Source organism: Callorhinus ursinus, unplaced genomic scaffold (assembly GCF_003265705.2).
Source record: "Callorhinus ursinus isolate GAN/ISIS: 27379988/994484 unplaced genomic scaffold, GSC_fseal_2.0 scaffold28, whole genome shotgun sequence".
Lineage (NCBI taxonomy): Eukaryota > Metazoa > Chordata > Mammalia > Carnivora > Otariidae > Callorhinus > Callorhinus ursinus.
This window is the reverse complement of record NW_027397090.1, coordinates 20,146,466-20,165,614: the sequence shown is the minus strand read 5'-3', so window position 1 is coordinate 20,165,614 and position 19,149 is coordinate 20,146,466. Positions and strand designations below refer to the sequence as shown.

Genomic DNA, 19,149 nt, shown 5'->3' with positions numbered 1-19,149 from the left:
GTCTCTCTTCTTTCTCTGTTTTCAACACTTGTTTTGTGTATTTTCTGCGGAATGACTTCTCCCCTCATTACAGACTGGGGTGTGAGGCTGTGAGTGGGTGTGTGAGGTCTCTTCTCCCTGTTCGTTTGATACAGTCCCAGGAAACGATTCTGCTCCACCTAGACCCAAGTCGGGCCAGAGCCATGCCCCAAAGAGGAGGTGGTGGGGACACAAACTCAACTGACCACGAAGCCAGGCTCATAATAAAAATCGAGCAGGCGGGGGGCAGGGGCGGGGGGTACTGTGACAAATAACAGAGCCCACGCTGCGCATAAAGAAAAGATTGTCCTGTTGGAATGTAGGCTGAGTATAGCCAGAGATCCCGGGTTTTTTGAGAAAAGCAAGAAATCCAGATTTTTTATGTTAAATGTCTTGATTCTTTTGAAAGCTGTCAGCTAATTAAAAATAGATTTAAAACATTGTGTGGGTGGAACAAAGCCCTTCTGTGAACCAGATGGGACCTCCCCACCCTCACCAGTTTGCAGCCTCTGGTTGAGGTGGACAATACAACTGCCCCTCCCCCAGGGCCTTGGCGGGGGTGCATTTGCCAACTATAGGCTCTCCCCCATCCGACTGTGACTTCCCAGGCCAGCACTTTTCCAGTGGGCGTGCAGGGAAGCAGGAGGCCCCTGGATCCACAGGCAGGCAGAGTGGGGGGCCCTTGGGAGGCATGCTCAGACATCTTCCTCCAGATCGACACACACCGGAGCTCTGCTGTGACCTGGCCCCAAGGTGGAACCCAGAAATAAGGGTGAGAAGACTGAGCTTTGAAGAACAGGGAGGCCCAGAGGCAAGCTGATCATCTGCACCCCGCTGAGTGTCGGGCCAGAGGAGGGGAGCCCAAGACGCCCCCAGTCTCACCTGGGCACGGATGCGTCACAGGGAGCTCCCAGGACTGTGTTTTACTCCAAATTTCGGCTGCCAGGAAACAAAGGTGGAGGATGGGTTCTATCCCGAGGCTGCCTGCAGAGAGGTGTGGACCAGCAGTGGGATTGGGACAGCGAGGCCGCAGGGACACTGGGCCTTTGGGGTCCCGTGGGAGTTTGCAGGTCTTCTCAGAACTCCGTGTCTTCTGCTCACTTGGCCTTTTCACATTGTCCACCAGTCGTGGCCCTCACGACCTGGACTCCACTGTGACCTTTCCACCGTTGGTGTCCTTCGAACTCAAGCACTGTGAATTGCCCTTGTCACTTCCCTTTTGATTCCACATGAAGAGATTGAGCACCTACTGTGTGCCTGGGGCCCTGTTCTAGGAGATGGGGTCACAGCCGTGAAAATGCAGACAAGCAGGCCCGGTTCAGAGAGCACAAAGACGACCAGGTGTGATCAAAGTGGGGGGCTCAGGCTGCGTGGTCAGGAAAGGGCTCTCTGAGCAGGCCAGGCTTAAGTGCCATCGGAACGACAGGACCTGCCAGACCAAGAGGGGGACGAGCATTCCAGGCAGCCCGAGCAGTGGTAGGAGCACGGGGAGTGGAGAGGGAGGCTGAGGCCAGGACGTGGCACAAGCTCCGACTTGAACCCAAGGATTGCTGTGGGCTGGTCTGTGTTACCAGCAGGTCCTTCCGCTTGTGCCCAGTGATGCGTGTTCTTCCTGCCTCTTCCTCCTCTTCCTTTTGTCACCCGGCCGTTCCACGGGGCTCTCCTGCTCCGGTCTAAGTGGACGTGGTGTCTGTGCCTGAGGGGGCCCCTGGGACACAGACGGCCAGGACTTTCACCCATGTTTGCTCTATTCCCAAAGCTGCAAGGTGTTCTACAAAATGCCCTCTCCACCTTCCCTAGACCTGCCCCCACTCCCGTAGAACAAGACACGGGGTGGGGGGCATGCCCGCCTGCTCAGGCTAGCTTGCTATGAAGTGTCCCCACACTTGAGGGGCTCAAATCAGATGGAAGTCGTGTCTCTGTCGCAGTCCAAGCTTTCGTGGACGATGCCCTACGAGGCCACCAGAGGACTGGGGTTCACTCCACGTGGCTCTCCACTACACTCCATTCCGCCAAGGCCGCTGGGAATCAGGGGGAGAGAAGAGGCAAGCCCTTCCCCTGGAGGGCAGAATCCAGAAACACCCACATCTCACCAGCCAGAACACAGTCACACATCTCCATCCTGGGATGCTCTACTTCTGCTATTACCTAAAAACCGGGTTCCTGTTTATTGCAGAAAAATGGATACTGGGGAACAACTGACCGTGTCTGGATAACTTTTATATTTTTTTTCCTGATTATGAAAACAGCACACACTCAGTGCTAAGAATCCAGAAATAGGTGGGGCACCTGGGTGATGCAGTGGATAAGCATCCAACTCTTGGTCTTGGCTCAGGTAGTGATCTCAGTGTCGTGAGATAGAGCCCTTTGTAGAGCCCTGTGTCAAGCTCCACGCTCAGCAGGTAATCTGCTTAAGTTTCTCTCTCCCTCTCCCTTTGCCCCTCCCCCCAGCTCTAATAAATAAATCTTAAAAAAAGAAAATCCAGAAATAGTTAGACAATAAAGACCATCAGTAATTCCAGAGCTAACTGATGTTTAAGACTTAACGGGGTCGTGTCATACACATAGTTTTATAACCTTACTTCTTGCTTAACAATGTAACTCTCGTAACTTCCCCATATCGATAGAGACCTACTTTACCATCATAGTTTTTCATGGCATGCTTAAGTAATGACTATGATGAACTTGGAGAGGGCTGTGATTTCTATTTATTTGACTACTAATGAGGGCCGGCATCTTCTCACATTTATTGGTCATAATTATGTCTTTTGTGAATTGCCAGTTCATATCCTTTGTCTCTATTTTAACGGACTGTCCACTTTTTTTCCTATTGATTTGAAAAGAAAATCCACATTACATATTCAGGTTAACATACTAGCACTTCTATAGTTATGTGCACCAGCACTAAGTACTGGTAATGTAGACTCACCTAAACCTTAGCTAAGTATTACCAGAATCCCTGTTATTCTCCTTAGGCACAGAAAGCATAAGCAGCGTGCCCAGTGCTGTGTCGTGGTGTAGTCGGGGAAGGCAGAACCGGGATTTAAACGCGGCGTCCGGTTCAGGTTCCTGCTCCTAACTGCTAGACATTTTAATTAGCGTTTTGCCAGTTAGATTTTACAAAATCGTTTTTCCAATTTGTCAATGGCCTTTTAACAGTAGCTTCTTTTTTTAAAATTGGTTTTTCACGTAACGGTCGTATCCGTTAATCTTTTCCATCATGGACTTTGGAGTTGCTTGGTTGGCCCGGACTGGAAAGTAGAGCGTAATGTATTTCATGTGCACTTTCCCAAGTTACAGGCGAGTACAGAAAATGTCAGAAAGGCTGACAGTGCTGTGGGGCTCCTAGCACACGTCCCCGACATGGGCCCCGGCCTGGGCCACGCGGTCGAAGCGCAGGGCACCTGCTAACCGGGTGCCCGGCGGGCCCCGCACGAATCCAGCCAGCTCGGTGGGCTCGTGCTCCTCCCAGGAGTCCTCCCGGAACGCGGCCCCGCTTTCAGGCCCAAGCTCAAGCGCGCCCGCCTCTAGGTCCCCACGAAACAGCCGCTCGCCTCGCGCACGTGTGGCGGGCGGCACTGCGGGAGCTGCGAGGTGTGGGCGCACTGGGCAGACGCGAGCCGCTCGATTTCCCACCGGGTTACCGCGAGCGCGAAGGGGCGGCGCGGGCCCGGGGGCGGCTCCCGGCGCGGCCCCATGGCACCCGCAGCTGTCCCGCGCGCCCCGGGTCCTGGCCCGGGAAAGTCGCAGCGCAGGCGGCAGCTCCGCCGGAGGTTGACTTGAAAGCGGGAAGATTAAGGCTCGCTTTGAGAAGCGTCCGAAGACCAGACTCTTCGAAGGCTGGCACAGCCCCCAGACACAGCTGCCTCGGCCACAGACTGGTAAACCGAGGCACGGCGGGTAGCCCACACGGCCGCCCAGCGCGCCCTCGGCGCCACGTGACGGCGCCCGTCCATCACGCTCGGGGGGCGGGGCGCCGCCGCCACTCTCCGGCTCGCCCAATAGGAAGCGGGGAGCGGGCAGGGTAGGCGGGCCCGCCCGTCCCTCCGCCGGCCGCCCAGCGCGGGGCGGGCCCAGCCGCCGCCCTCCAGTGGGGTCCCAGCGAGCCCGGCTCGACCGAGGCGAAAGGGCGAGGCGTACGTCAGTCAAGCGGCCCGGCCAATGCCCTCGCGCGCTGCCCTCGCGCCCGCCCCCGCCCCGGCCTCCCGGCGCCCGCGCTGCCTTCCCTCAGGCCGCCGCGGCCCGCCCGCCCGCGCTTCCATCCGGGTCCTCGCGCGCGGCTCTCGGGCGGTGGCGGGCGGCGGGCGCGAGGGCTGGGTCGTCCCCGTGGTCGGAGGCGGGGGATGGCGGCCTCTTCTGCGAGCTCGAGGTGGGTACGAAGACGGACGGCGAGCGCAGGCCCGTCGCCATTTTCCTTCCCTCCGAACTCCAGTGGCGGTGGGAGAGGGGAGCGCTGCGGGAGGGCCGGCGGGGGCCCGGAGCCGGGGCGGGTGGGTTGTGAGCGGGGACCGCGGGCGGCGGCGGCGGCGGCGGCGGCGGCGGCGGGCGGGGGATGGGCGCCGCGTGGCGCGGGCGGCTGGCCCCAACCCCCCTCCGCTTCCCGCCCAGCGCCTCACGGACCGGGGGGAGGGGTCATTCTTCACATTCTTCACCCCGCCCCTCCCCCCGCCTCAATCAAACTTGGGCGGGGGAAGTCCCGCCCCCGGGCCGCGCCCATTGGCCGGCGCCGCCTCCCGCTGTAGCGTGACTGGCTGTGGGCACAGCCAGGTCCCCCTGACGTCACTTCCGCTATCAGGTTTGTGGGCCGGGGAGACCTTGGCCTTGGGGGCTGGGATGCAGGAGGGAAGGTAGGAAGTGCTGGGGGAGGGCCGGCGCGGGCGGCCGCAGGCGGGCGCTGGCCTGGCTCCCTGCCCCTAATCCGACCGGCCGAGCGCAACCCCTGTCGCGGAGCCGCTGTGCGGCCGGCTCCGCCGCGGCGGCCGTCCTTGGCGGGGAGCGGGGCGGGCGGCGGGAGGAAGTGGGGTCCCGGGGGACGGACTCGTGCGCGGCGACCCCTGCCCGCTGGCGGCCGCCCACCCGGACCCGGGCCGCTCGGCCCGCACGCGGGCTGGCCAGGGTGCGTCCCCGGCAGGCCCCGGGTGAGGCGTGAGTAACCTTTCTGTCCTTGGCCCGCGATGGCCTTGGGTGTCCAACTTTTACCGTTAGGCCTGGCCCCCTGCCTTGGGTGTCGGAGGGGACGGTGTGCTCGGTGCTCCGGCCCTTCCTTCGGTGGCCGACTTCTCCCTGCGGGAGGGGCGTCCGGGCCGCGGGGCTGAGATGCCCCCGGCAAACCCCGAGAGCGGACGCGCGTGCCGCTTCCTGGGCGCGCGGTGCCTGAAGTTAGCAGCTCACGGAGCAGCCCCTGCTCTGGTGTCTGGGGGCCTGAAAGCCATGCGGTAGCGCAGGGAGGTTTGAGGTGAGGTTTTAGGTTTGTATGTAGTTTTGTCCGTATCCAGGCTTTTTGGGGCTGGCAGTTAGGTTCCTTTACGGTGTATTCAGGGAGCGTGTGCAGTTAAGGAAGGAAAGCTTGTGGCTACTTTGGGTTTTGTGAGGGTGTTTGATTTATTATACGCAGTCTTGAAGCTTTCGAGTTTTTTGAGAGTAGACAAATGTCTTCATAGTTAGAAAATGCTTTTCTTTACGTTGGAACGGCTCTAGGTCCTTCCCTCTTCTCCACTAAGTTCAAACTGTTGGAATTTGAGAGACTCAAGAATTAGGCAGGTGTGAGGGAAACAAAATACCTGCCCATAAATAAGAGGAAATTTGTAAATGAGTTTAGACTTCTAGAATGAAGAGATCAATATTCTACAAGTTGGTCTTGTTTACTCCTTAAGGGCGTTTTATTCTTGTTAGCATGAACTAGAATTTCTTGGTTTAGAGTACAGCACGTTGGATATTTGTGCCTTTTCTTTCAATAGTGAACAGTAATAGCTTTCCTAATCTGTATTAAGAGCTGTACGCCATTGTCTCAAACTGCAGGTCTTGACTCATTGGGTCATGAAATCGCTATGGTGGGTGATGGTTAGAATTTTTAAAAAACTAGAATAGAAAATGTTAATGTGTTACATGAAACGATTCAGTTAGATGCACAAACATTCCTGTAAAATCCCTTTTTCTGGGGGTGTCAAAGTTTGAAAAACAGTACTTCTAAAGGGTATGTTTTTCACAGTACTGATCTTCTGCAAGGAATACTAAAAGCCCTGTTAATTTATCACTTAGAATTTTTAGTATCCTGAGAAGCTTTTATTTAGACAGTAAAGGATCCCAGAATATTAATTCCAGTGATTTTTTTTTTTCATGTCTAGATGAGCGTAGAAGAATCTGGATCCCCAGTAATGAGTTGTCAACATTGCCTCATGTGACCTCAGGACTGGAGTCAAGGAGGCCTCGTCACTTGTGCCCTTTGCCTGTGTGGGTGTTCTAAGCATTGCACAATCACTTAAGAGTGGATTTCATTAAATAACCAGATAAAATGAAAGCCACTACTCCTTTTTTTGGTGCCAGGTCTTTGAAATCTAGAGCATATTTTACAGTTACAGCGCATCTCTCTTTGGGCTAGTTGCAATCCAGTGCTCAATAGTGACAAGTTGCTAATGGCTACTGAGTGGATAATGTAATTCTAGTGGATTGTCTAGCTGCTTTTTAAACATTAGCTTTCTGTAGCTGTTCGCAGTTTCATATTATCAGCAGAAATGTTCCCTGTCTCTATAGCCTCATCTCAAACATGAGGAAATTGCATCAGGTGATTTCTTAGGCTCTTTCTAGGTCTAAGATTTAAGTATTCTGAGGCAGCTGACAGCTACACTTCTGTTAAGTGTTACTTTTGCTTCTCTAGGAATATTTCAAGAGATTTTAGATGATGTTTTAAAATGACATAATGATGAATATGATTTGGGAGCATTTTGTTCTGTTAAGAAACCATTTTTGCTTTGTGTCAGCATTCATTATGAGGAAGTTAAACCAGCTTTCTGTTCACTTGGGAGGTGTGTTTTTATTTGGTCAATTACATGGTAGCTTAATGTATAGGAGGGAGCATTTTTCTTAGAATTCACTTTTGTGCAATGTAGACTATGAATTGTTTACCTAGAATATAGGTAATTACAGTAAACTGGAATCTAGATTTAAAAACCAGAACCCACCTTTTCTTGGCTTTTGGGGATGTGTAGATAATATAGTGATTTTTCAACCTGGGAACATACCAGTAAAATGAAAGATAGGAAGACAGAGATTTTAAAGGATTGAGAAATAATGGTGTATATATGAGGACTGTTAAGCAGAACAAGTCACCCAAGTTGTTGAACACTGCCTCACCCTTAGTATTTGCATGCATTGTAGTATTTGTAGCAGAATTTTCTTAGTTTTACAGAAGTAGCATAGAATGCCCTTGTGGTAGCAGGAAGGTTGGCCCCAAATTAACATGCAGTATTGGAAAATTTACAAAGGAATACCAAGAATTGAGTTGGCATTAGTTACCTTTTTAAAATTTTTCAGAATTGAGGTATTTCATCTAATTAAGAGCGTCTCGGGGTGCCTGGGTGGCTTAGTCGGTTAAGCATCCGACTCTTGATCTCAGCTCAGGTCTTGATCTCAGGGTTGTGTGGTCAAGCCCTGTGTTGGGTTCCACACTGTGGAGCCTAGTTTAAAAAAAAAATAGCATCTGTGTACCTGCTGTATGTTTAAGCGAGTGAAAGGAAATTGTCCTTTTGGAAAGTATGACCTAGTATTTCACAATTTAAAACTTGACATGGATCCTCAGGGTAATGTTTGGTAGGATAAGAAATTGAGATCTTAAAAAAAAGAAATTGAGATCTTCAATTAGAATTGGATTAACTTTCAGTAGCAAAATTTATTTATATCTAAAAACATTATTTTGTCAAGTTCACTTGTCAACTTACGGAGTTCATCCATTGTTGGAAATACTGCACATGCTCTGTCAAAGGAATGAACATGTTTTACTATTCAGCCAGCATCATCAGATAAATGATTTCATTGATGTTCAACTGAATATTTGAGATTGAAGGACATCTTTATGAAGCAGCCAGTTCTCGGTTTGATAATCAGCAAGTGAAACAATGATAGGACTGAAGGAAATGTTTTACTTTATTTGTATGGAAGTTTGGCAGACGTGAGATTTATACAACCATACATAGAAGGGCATATGAATAAAGGTTTTTTAAAAATAAACTTTCTGAGCTACTTTGATAGGAGTATGTAAATTAAAGTCTAGGAAACTAGACTTGTAGAAAATCAGCATTTTTGCCCAGAACTCTTAATAAGTATGAAGTGTATAGAAGGTAGAGTATGCCTGCTACTGGACTAAGTTTAGTATATTTTAAGAATTTAGCAGCTAATTTGTTTAAAATACTATCTTTGTAAAATTGTCAAATACAAAGGTGAAGTTTACATATTTTACTTCATTAACATGTAGCCTTCAAAATGTATATTCAGATATGTTTTTCGAACCGTGATACTTAACCGTTTTGTCATAAGTTTTCTTAAAATGTGATAAAAGTCATAGATTATTGCAGAAAAATTGTATATACAATTTCTGGGGGTTACTGTAGCCCTTCCTGAAGCCTGCTTTGGATGCAGGTTAAGAACCCTGACTTTATTGTGATGAGCACTGGGTGTTAAACGCAACTAATGAATTGTTGAACACTGCATCAAAAACAAACGATATTGTATGTTGGCTAACTGAACATAAAAAAAGAACAACCCTGACCTTTAAGGTGTTGGCTATATAAGTAGTATGTTAAATATTATGGTATAATATTATACACTATGGTTTACCAAAATATAAGTGGATTTTAAAATGTGTTAAGGATTGACTCTTTTAATTATGGAACCTTAGTATAAGTAGAGATAGAGGCAAACAAGCTTATTGATAATAACTAGCCTCTTCGCAGCACATTTTAAATTGACAAAGCAAGTTTTACATTGAACATAAGTATTTCTGACTATCACAAGTAAATCTGGGAAAGGAAAATTACTGTCTGAGACAGGTTCTCAAATTGATTTAATTTAGTAAGAAGAATAGTTACGATTTGTTGAGTACTTCTGGGTCATTAAGGTGTTTTGCACATGTTCCCAGTTCCTAAAACGACCCCATGAGGTGTGCATGTTAGTTCCCTAATCTGAGATGAGAGAACTAAATCTCAGGGAGGTAATGTAATTTGTCCAAGAACACAGCCACTGAGTACCTGCTCAACCCAAGTCATTGGCCGGAATTCTTTCTTATACTGCTATGTTGTTCTGAAATCAGTTTATTATGATACATTTGTCCAGATTCAATTGTAACTTTTTATGACTGTAATTTTTAATGGGTGAGGAGTAGTTCAAGCTACAGATTGAGGTAGTATGTGAATAAGCATTGAAAGCAGGTATAAAAGCGTGTTACTTTCTAAAAAATTTGTCAAAGATCAAATTCAGATAGTTTTAACTAATAACATCTTGTCTAAGAATTTTTTTTTTTTAAAGATTTTATTTATTTATTTGAGACAGCACAAGCAGGGGGTAGGGGAGAGGAAGAGGGACAAGCAGACTCCCCGCTGAGCAGGAAGCCTGATGTGGGGCTCAGTCCCAGGACCCTGAGATCATGACCTGAGCCAAAGGCAGCTGCTCAACTGACTGAGCCACTCAGGTGCCCCTTGTCTAAGAATGTTTTGGTTAACAATCTGATAATTGACCGGTTGCAGCTACCAGATATGGAGCATCCATTATGCACTCAGCATTGTACTTGGTGCATTTTGTATTTTATTTCTAATCCTTCTTAACAGCCCTGTAAAATTTGTCAGATTTTTATAAGTTAAAATAACAAATGCCCAGAGATTACCTGATGTAAATTAAATAAATATATGGTAAAATAAAAAGCTGGATTCAGATCAGGTCTCTGAAATACACTTTAACTATGGAAGGAGAAATCTCAACTGAAAATAAGCTAGTGACGTACCCCTACTCCTTTCTCTTTCCCAGTAGCCGAGCATTTTATAGTTGTGACTGTGTACATGGTAGGGTTTTTACTTAACCTTATTTCTTAATGAACATTTCCATGGATCGTCATAATTCCTCAGTTCTATCTGAATCTGAAATCTTGCTTAATTGAACACTGCCTACTCTCAGGTGTTAGATTTTAGTTTTCAAAATTTGCACTTATCAGTGCTTTCTAAAAAACAGGCTGAGAACTATCAGTGGACCATAAAATCAATTTATTCTGTACAATAAAATAGAAAACAAAAGTAAGGGATAGTGTTGATTGTGAATATTAATATTTTATTGTACTAGTATTATCTATAGACACATGAATGTGGTCTAGAAATATGAAATACTTTCCTTGCTATGGATTGTGGAAAGGTGGAAACCACTGCTCTGATCAGTAGTAATGCTACATAGTAGCTATCTGTTTCTTCTGCCCCTTGTTCATAAACACCCAACTTTTGAATTATATTTGTGTATGCTTCCCCCCCAAATTGAGCAGCATTTTAATAGCCCTTGGTGTGTAAATTGCCAGATTGCTTTCTACCAATATGGTACTTACATTGCTGGATCAAGAAAAATAGTACAAAGTAAGCATGCCACACTTGCTGAGATTGAAAAATGAATACGTTTTAGATTGTACATTTATTTCATTTTAGATACCTATGTTTGATGAGGATTCAAAAAAGATTTTATTTGAGAGAGCATGAGAGTGGAGTGAGGGCCAGAGGGAGAAGCAGGCTCCCTGCCGGGGAGCCTGATGCAGGACTCTATCCCAGGACTCTGGGATCATGACCTGAGCCAAAGGCAGACGCTTAACCAACTGAGCCACCCAGGCGCCCTCAAACATTTTAAATGAGAAAATTGGTTGGAGTTGAGGGTTGGGGTAGAGGTACCAGCCGGTTTTACTGTTGGCTCTCATTCTTTTAAAAACCATGCTGGTTCTGAAGAAAGATTTTGGCTTGCTTGACTTTTTAGGGACAGTCTGCATGTTCACACCTTGGATCATCTGGCCTTGTAGAATGGAAATGAGCTCAGGTATAGTAAGTTTGGAGATCCAGTGCTATCTTCTGTGATTTGGGGCAAGTTATTACACTTAGCATGAGTTCCCACCTATGGAAATAGAGATGATGACTATTAAATAAGATGAAGATGGCACTCGTGAAGGGCTTGCCAGTGGGGCTTTGTGTATGTTGGATGCGTGGTAAATCTTTCCCCTTACTCTCACAGATCATTCAGCCCAGTGTACTGATGTAACAGTGAGTGAGCAGGGCCAGGATTTGATCTTGGTTTTTGATGACTCCAAATGAGTATTGCTCCCGTGAAAGATTCATGTACAAGTTTGTACAGTTTTCTTGGGAATATACCTATGAGTTGGAATTGCTGGGTCATGTGGTAACTATGTAACTTTCTAGTGAACTGCTAAACTTTTCCAAAACAGCTGGTGCCATTTCACATTCCCACCAACTGTATATGAGGGTTTTGATTTTAATTTCTCCATATCCTCACCAATGCTTGCTTGTCTTTTTGATCATAATCATCCTAGTGGATCTGAAAGTGGCATCCCATTGTGGTTTGGGTTTAGGTGTACCTAATGTCTAATAAATGATGTTGGGTGTCTTATGTACTTGGCCATTTGTGCTTGCATTGGAAAGATGTGTGTTTAAATCCTTTGCCCTTCTTTAAAATAGGTTGTCTTAAGTCACTTTTATATATGGTGTGAAGTAGGGGGTCTAAATTCATTCTTTCACATGTGTATATCCAGTTGTCCCAGCACTATTTGTTGAAAAAACTATTCTTTCTTCCACTGAATTGTCTTGGCACCATTGTTGAAAGTCAGTATCTAAGTGATCATATTGCTTAATGCAAAAGTATCGTACCAAGGTGTTACGTATCTTGGTCTCTACCTTTGACACCCTCATGGCACCTTTCTAGCTAAAGGAAGGATCCTGGTCCTGAGTCAGATCCAGTTAATTTTCTGTTAAAAAGACTACTTAGTGTTAGTTGGCATGGAATTATGTGCATTAGGCTAATGTTTTTTTCTTTGTGGAACATCTGTAAAACTTTATTGAGAGAATTACAACAGTGAGGTACCCCACATAAGAGTAGTCTGCATGTTTCAGCTTGTCCTTGTTTAAATCTGGAGTAGCCCTTCACCTGCTTCTGGCATTTTAATGGGCTCTAAGGAGGGTAGACTTGGCCCCTTGATGCCAGGGTCAGCTTTAGTTATACCTCCAGCCTTTGCCTGAGGCAGTTCCTGGAGATCAGCTTCCAGGTCCTGTCCTTGAGCCACAGGTCCTCCTTCAACTTCCTTCCCTTGGTCAGGTAGAAGAATATCCTGACTCTCAGGTGGTACCTCCTTTTGTTTTGGTTGCTCATCACTGGGTTGCTGCTCACCGACTTGCTGGTTAGACCCTGGATTATCTTTTCTTTGTTTGGATCTGGATCTGACTGACTTGGCCACTCATTGTTCACCCAGTTGAATTCAGCTAGTGAGAAAGCTCATGGCAGAGAGAACACGCCACCTCGATGGATCTCAGCTTGGCTCGCAGCACATTAGGTTAATTTTTAAATTAAGTTCTTGGGGTGCATGGGTGGCTCATTTAGGTGTTCTGAGTCTTGATCTCAGCTCTGGTCTTGATCTTGGTCATGAGTTTGAGCCCTGCATTGTACTCCACGCTGGTTGTGGAGAATGAATGAATGAATAAGGTTCTCTTTCTGTATTTTTTTTATATCATCCTCATGTACATTAATGCATTTAATCATGGATTATGCATGAGATACAGAGCACGTCTGGGTTTTGAGGGCATTAGATTTCGTTAGAGGTTCTTGTGTTCCTTTATAGTGGATTTTCTTTTTTTGGTTTCTTGTGGAAGGGTATGTGATTTTACGAATTTTCATTTCTAGCAACTAAAAAAAATGAGAAGTTGATAAAAGTCAAGTAAGAGATAACATACTAGATCTTGTAAATATATGGCATTAGGAGCAGATTCAGATAAATAAGCATTTAATAGTAACCAAATAATAGGAAATGAAGCACTGCATAGATCATAAATGTAGCTAGAACTTAAAATTCTGGTTTTAGAAGCTTTGTTCAGTTAAACTTATGTTCAAGTTGAGTGAATGGAATTGTTCTAATACTATTTTTTCTGCTTTCATCACACAGGGAAACCAGGGTTACTGAGGAGAAAGCCTTCCTGTGGTGCTCAGCTGACCGTGGACCTTCTCTTCACTGTGGGATGAGGTAGTAGGTTGTATAGTTTTAGGGTCACACCCACCACTGGGAGATAACTATACAATCTACTGTCTTTCCTAACGTGATAGAAAAATCTGCATCCCAGCGGCCTCATAGAAAGTTGATAACTAGTTATACAGTATTTTGACTTGTATAAAAATGCTCTAGTGCCTCATTTTTTATGTTTTGCAGGTTGCTTATTCATTTAATGATTAAAAACTTTAGCAAGTACACCTAGATGGCAGTGGGGATACTTTGTTTCTCGTTTCTGTATATAAGAATAAGTATTTTAATTTGATTGATGCCAATAATTTTATGTTGTATTTTTCTTTTGAAAAAGATAGTGTTCTCCATTCCAGAGGAAAAGATTGCTCTATCAGAGTGAGGTAGTAGATTGTATAGTTGTGGGGTAGTGATTTTACCCTGTTCAGGAGATAACTATACAATCTATTGCCTTCCCTGAGGAGTAGACTTGCTGCATTTTGTCTTTATCTAGATGATACTAAAACTCAGAAGAATTAATTTTGACATTGTTTTGTACTCTGTATCAGTTGCTAATTTTCTCTTGAAGGATAGTGTTCCAGTAGATATAATGATCTAATATTTCTTACATTTCACATATGGTATGTTTCAGAAATTTGAAATTAAACAAAAATCTGAGTGGAGAAAGTAAATCTTAACGGGACTAGACCCCTTTGGAATTAAGAATAGGTTGATTGCTCTGCATCGCACTGCATGTGTCCAGGACGAGGTCCTGGGTGGCCGTGGTAAATACAGACTGGAAAGGCACCCTCTGAGCTGAAATGGAGTCAGTTTGGTTGTTACTCCCAGTTTGGGGTTTTGGGTGGCCCTCGGCAATGTTGTAAGCAAGCAGTGTTTCACCAGTATGTTGATCTGGACAGCTTCACCTCCAGCCTGGGAAATGAGCGATGGGCTCTGGGTCCTACCCTTGCTCCTGGTAAGTCACAAAGACCTCAGCTTTGCCCCCATAGGGGCCCTGCATTCACAAAGGGAAATCCCCTGAAGCTGTCAGATGGGGAAATCCATAGTTGGTTGTTTTAAAGGAAAATGTGAGGATCATGCTAGAAAGGGCTACTTGAGTTTTAATACCCCCGAAGGCCGGTGTTTCAGCCTTCTTCAGTGGCCAAACCGTATCCTACCTTGGGCCTTTATAAGCAATACTAAAAGCTCCCTGTTTAAAGCACTTGTGTTTATTTTGTTTTGGGAGAGGAGAAAGAGGCAACGTATGAAGGTGAGGGAGAGGTAACCTCTTCCCAAATGTTTCCTCCATCTGTTCCGAATCTTGCAGTCTAAGATAATTCTAGTGCGTGGCCACTGGCAGCAGGAACTCTGTGTGAGAGAAAACATCCAATTCTCTTGGGTGGGCCTGACTCAGGTGATCTTCTCTGGGCTGAATTTATGCTTTTTATTTTATCCCTGGGGTATAGATGGACACCTGCATGGTCCAGAGTTTGTTTTTGTTAGAAATAGGACATACAGGGGAGGGGAGAGACTTTTTATGTTCTTGCCTTTTGGTGTGCCGAAGAAAAGTGGGAGTGTTCAAGAAATTCTCTTTGGCTTAATTTTCGTGAAGCTGATAAGGTGGGTAATTCACTTCACTGTGTGGCTAGTGGAGTCATGGGGTTTTGTGGTTTTGTGACACACATATTGCCTCTGGTCTGGACATCCTGGCCACTCTGCAGTTGGAATAATTAAGGTCTGGAGAAACATGAATCTGTATCTTTCATTAATTAACAAGGACCCACTTCATACCCTTACTAGCCAAGCCCAGTAAGTAAATCAAGTTGTGGAGAACTGCTACAGTCTGTGAAAGCACTTAGGTCAAAAACTCAAATCCCGGGGCCCAGGAAGGGGGGGAGCTGGCTGGAACTAGGAAACATGTGGTGTCCAAAGAGAACTTGGTAAGTTAATGTGCTCTAGTGGAAGGTGGCAAGCAGCATTTACACATACAGTGTCACCTCATTTTCCAGTGGCTCAAGAGGGACTGGAAATTTTGTGAAATTAGATACTTAAATTTTGGTAATACTTTGTTTTTAAAAGTCTTTGGCTCCAATGATATGTGGTGGGCTGGGAGATACTAGGCTTCTGAGATTTGCATCTTATGATATAATTACATTTTTGTTCTTTTTAACAAGAGGTTTGTTTTTAAGCAAATGCATTTGTGAATTTTACCGAGGTCATGGCCAGTAACTTTTATTTAAAAGCCTCAGTGAAGAAATTCTAATTGATTTGAATTTGGAATAAAACCCAAAGAATACGGCCTGATTTGACAGGTTAATTTGAAGTACAGCTGCCAAGTAGAAGACCAGCATGGAAAAAATGGGTTCCTAGGAAGAGGTAGTAGGTTGCATAGTTTTAGGGCAGGGATTTTGCCCACAAGGAGGTAACTATACGACCTGCTGCCTTTCTTAGGGCCTTATTATTCCTCGGTAACCTGTTCCCATGTCACCTTGTTTGGTGTAAGCACAGTTCTTCAAGTTTTTTTAGAAGTAAAAACATTGCAGGAATACCACAGGAAGCTGTGCCCGCGCTAGTGACCTAACACACCACAGCCGGTGCCAGCATCGGTTACTACAGGTCAGCTAGTGAGAATGTAGGACTCCGAAGAATACCTAGTTGCTTATGTGCCTCATTTGGAGGTCACTGGAAAGTTTTGGAAAACGGGTTTTTTGGTTTTGGTCAAGTTACCGTTTCTGATCTAGAAACTGCCAGCTGCTTCCCCCCTGTTAAACTTAAGGCACTGGGTCAGGCCTTCGAGACACCTGCTGTTCCCTGCACTGTGTGTGCAGATATTTATCTTGCGAGGGTCTGGGTCTGGACTTAAAGTTTGGGCAGCTCTTAGAGTGGTGTTGCATGTTGTGGGAATCCATCATTGTCTTGAGCACCATTATGGTATGTAACCCTGTGATTGAATCTTAAATGTGTGCATGGGCGTTAAGTATCTTTTCAATAAAATACTTTTAAAACTTGTGGTTCTAAAATCATTCTTAACTTTCATCTCCATTCTTGCAGAACTAGATGTATTTAAGTACTTAGACTTGTTTTAAGATCTCTTAAAGTACTTAATTTCATTGTTTTATGCACAGTAATTTGCTAATCATACTAGTTACAGATGTACATTAATAAAGCTAACGAGCCATATCCAACATTTCCATTTTTACAAGCACATGTGTCTCTGTGCACACAATTACATATGCTCGGATGCCCCCACTTTCTTGGGAGTAATTTTTTTGCATCTCCTCAAGCAGACACTACCTTGCAAAAATTGCTATCCTTCCTCGATTCCCCGGTATGGTTCAAACATCTATTGAGCATGGGATGTGTGTGCATTAGCATCGCAGCACTAGACTTAATTTATTCCAACTACGTGGAACAGTGATTAAAAGGTTCCAGAGTGGAAAGGTTGAAGGGGCATTCAGTGGAGTTTCACATCCTGTCCCCGTTAGAGGATGTTCAGGGGAGGAAAGGGCGGGAGGTGGGTTCTAGGCATAGTCTACAGCTCTGGGGCTTTAAATTTCTCTGTAAATTGAGATAGTTGGATATGGCTTCCAAGATGCTTTTTACATTGTGTATCCTTTTAAAAGATTTGAAAGATTTCAGTTGAGGGGCAAAAATAAAAATTTTGTGTACACTGATTTGAGTGAAAAATGCATAGGGAAAGCGAGAAAGTGGAAATGGTACTGGCTATGTACTAAGATTAGGAGTGATTCATCAACATTTCAGATTTCTTCTGGTTTTGCTTCTAAAAGTATTCTAAATTATTTCTAACCATCCTCACGGGCCATACCAACCAGACCTCATTTTCCCTCCATTCCACTGAACTGACTCCATGTGTTCTTGCTCCTCCCCCCCCATTTTGTGTTTGCTTCCACAACAGCGTTCCACTGTTGGGGTCTTGGTGAGAGGGGAGCGGAGGGGCCCCCTGAGCGTTGGCCAGCGGTGCCCTCAGCAGTCACCTGGTTGGATGGCCCACCTGAGGGAAGCATCTGCTGGATGTGGATGCTGAGATCTGCCTCTTGTTTGAAACCCATAACTGACGCTAGTTTAAAGGCTACTTTTCCCTAAGTAAGAGGGTGTAGGGTCGAGTAGTGCTGTGAAGCACTATTAATACCGGAAGACTGGATTAGAGAAATCAGTGTTTCAAAGAAATACCGAGCCTGTGTGAAGCATCCTGACCAACATCCTGAAAGTTCTAGCTTCTCTTCCATCCTCAGCACATGGTTTCCCTTCTCGAGTTGTCCCTTTTTTGTCACAGAGGCTGCTCTAAACTGCCTGGCAGCCTTTTGAGGAGTTCTGGGCAGTACCGCCTATTGACCGCTATTGACCCCTCTGCCAGCAGTGGGCGGTGGTGCATGTGGGCAGGCCATTTCCCCAGCAAGGAGACGGAGGAGGAGGCATGCAGGGAGCTGGAGCAGAGGGTGTTAGGAAGGAGCGGGGTGTAAGGAGGGTGAGCAGGCCCCAGTCCACACCTGCCGTCAACACTTGGACAGCAGATTTCCAGCTGAGGCGGGAGGTCTAGTTGGAAGGGCTGTGGGGCTCCATCTCTCCAGTGAGCAGCCGAGCTGTTCAGGAGGCCTGTGTGGGCCCTATGGTGTGTGGGCCCTTGGCCTGGTACAGAACTAGAGCTAATAAGGCATTTCCCCTCTTAAATTAACGTTTTGTTTGGAACAGTTTTAGGTTTGGGGCACATGCGTGGCTTGGTCGGGGTTAAGCATCTGCCTTCGGCTCAGGTCATGATCCTGGGGTCGTGGGATCAAGCCGCCCTACAGCTCCCTGCTCAGTGGGGAGTCTGCTTCTCCCTCTGTCCCTCACTCACGCTCATGCTCTTGTTCTCAAAATATTTTTAAAAAAAACCGTTTTAGGTTCACAGCAAATGCAGCAGAAGGTACAGAGATCATATATACCCTGCTCCTCCCCCTCCAAACTTCACGCCACCAACACCTGACCACTATCGCCTTTTTTTTTTTTTTAAAGATCTTATTTATTCGAGAGAGAATGAGAGAACACATGAGAGGAGGGAGGGTCAGAGGGAGAAGCAGACCCCCCGCTGAGCAGGGAGCCCGATGCAGGACTCGATCCCGGGACTCCAGGATCATGACCTGAGCCGAAGGCAGTCGCCCAACCAACTGAGCCACCCAGGTGCTATCGTCTTAAAGCACATCGTTTCCTCCCTTTGCTTGAAATTCTTCCACCACTGGAATTAGGCTCAGAAGCTTAGCTTGTTGCCCCAAAGAAGCAGACATGGAACAGCAATGACCAGGGGACAGATTCTTGGCTCTGAATGCCAAAGTCAACGAAAATAAGTGACAAAAGCAGGTACTTCAAATGATTCTTTGGCATTTTGTATAAACTTGTCAAGAGGTAAACCTGGAGGACTGAGGGCAATGAGTCGTGTTGTAGCCGCAGAGTAGAGGGAAAGGCGTGATGAACTGTTTCTCCGCCCAGGAAGCAGGCAGTAAGGTAGGTGGGGATGGGACTGGTGGGTGCTGGGGAGGAGTCCCTGGGCTCCGCTCTCCGGGACAGGCCTGGTGGGAGCCCAGGGGCAGCAGGTGGTGGGTTTGCCACCTGTCCCCAGAGCACAGCCTGGGGAGAACACAAAGCTTCCAGGGAAGCCTGGGTACGAGGTGGCATTTCAGCCATGAGGGCTGGAGGAGAGCTGTGGCTACCGACAGGGAGGTGCTGGGACCTCTGGGAAGGTGCCCTAGCTCTTGGTCTAGGATAGGTTGTGCCTGGATCCCACCAATGAGCTGTAAGGAGTGGTGAAGGGCACAAGGGATCCTTAAGGTTGTGGAGGAGAAACTGCCTTGTGCTGTACCCTGCTGCTTACCTTCAAACACGGTTGTGTGATGACCAGGGCTACTGCA

The 19,149-nt window shown here is 46.5% G+C and overlaps 1 protein-coding gene across 1 annotated transcript in view; it reads left to right on the top strand.

Moving 5' to 3' along the window:
- Window positions 1-5,193: 5,193 nt before the first annotated feature.
- The window catches only part of ZNF169 (zinc finger protein 169), a 165,297-nt gene continuing 151,341 nt past the window's right edge, over window positions 5,194-19,149 (top strand). Inside the window, exons 1-3 of the mRNA XM_073878212.1 lie at window positions 5,194-5,473; window positions 6,363-6,468; window positions 13,196-13,273. The gene's annotated coding sequence lies outside the window, so the exon portion shown is untranslated. The remainder of the gene's footprint in view (window positions 5,474-6,362; window positions 6,469-13,195; window positions 13,274-19,149) is intronic.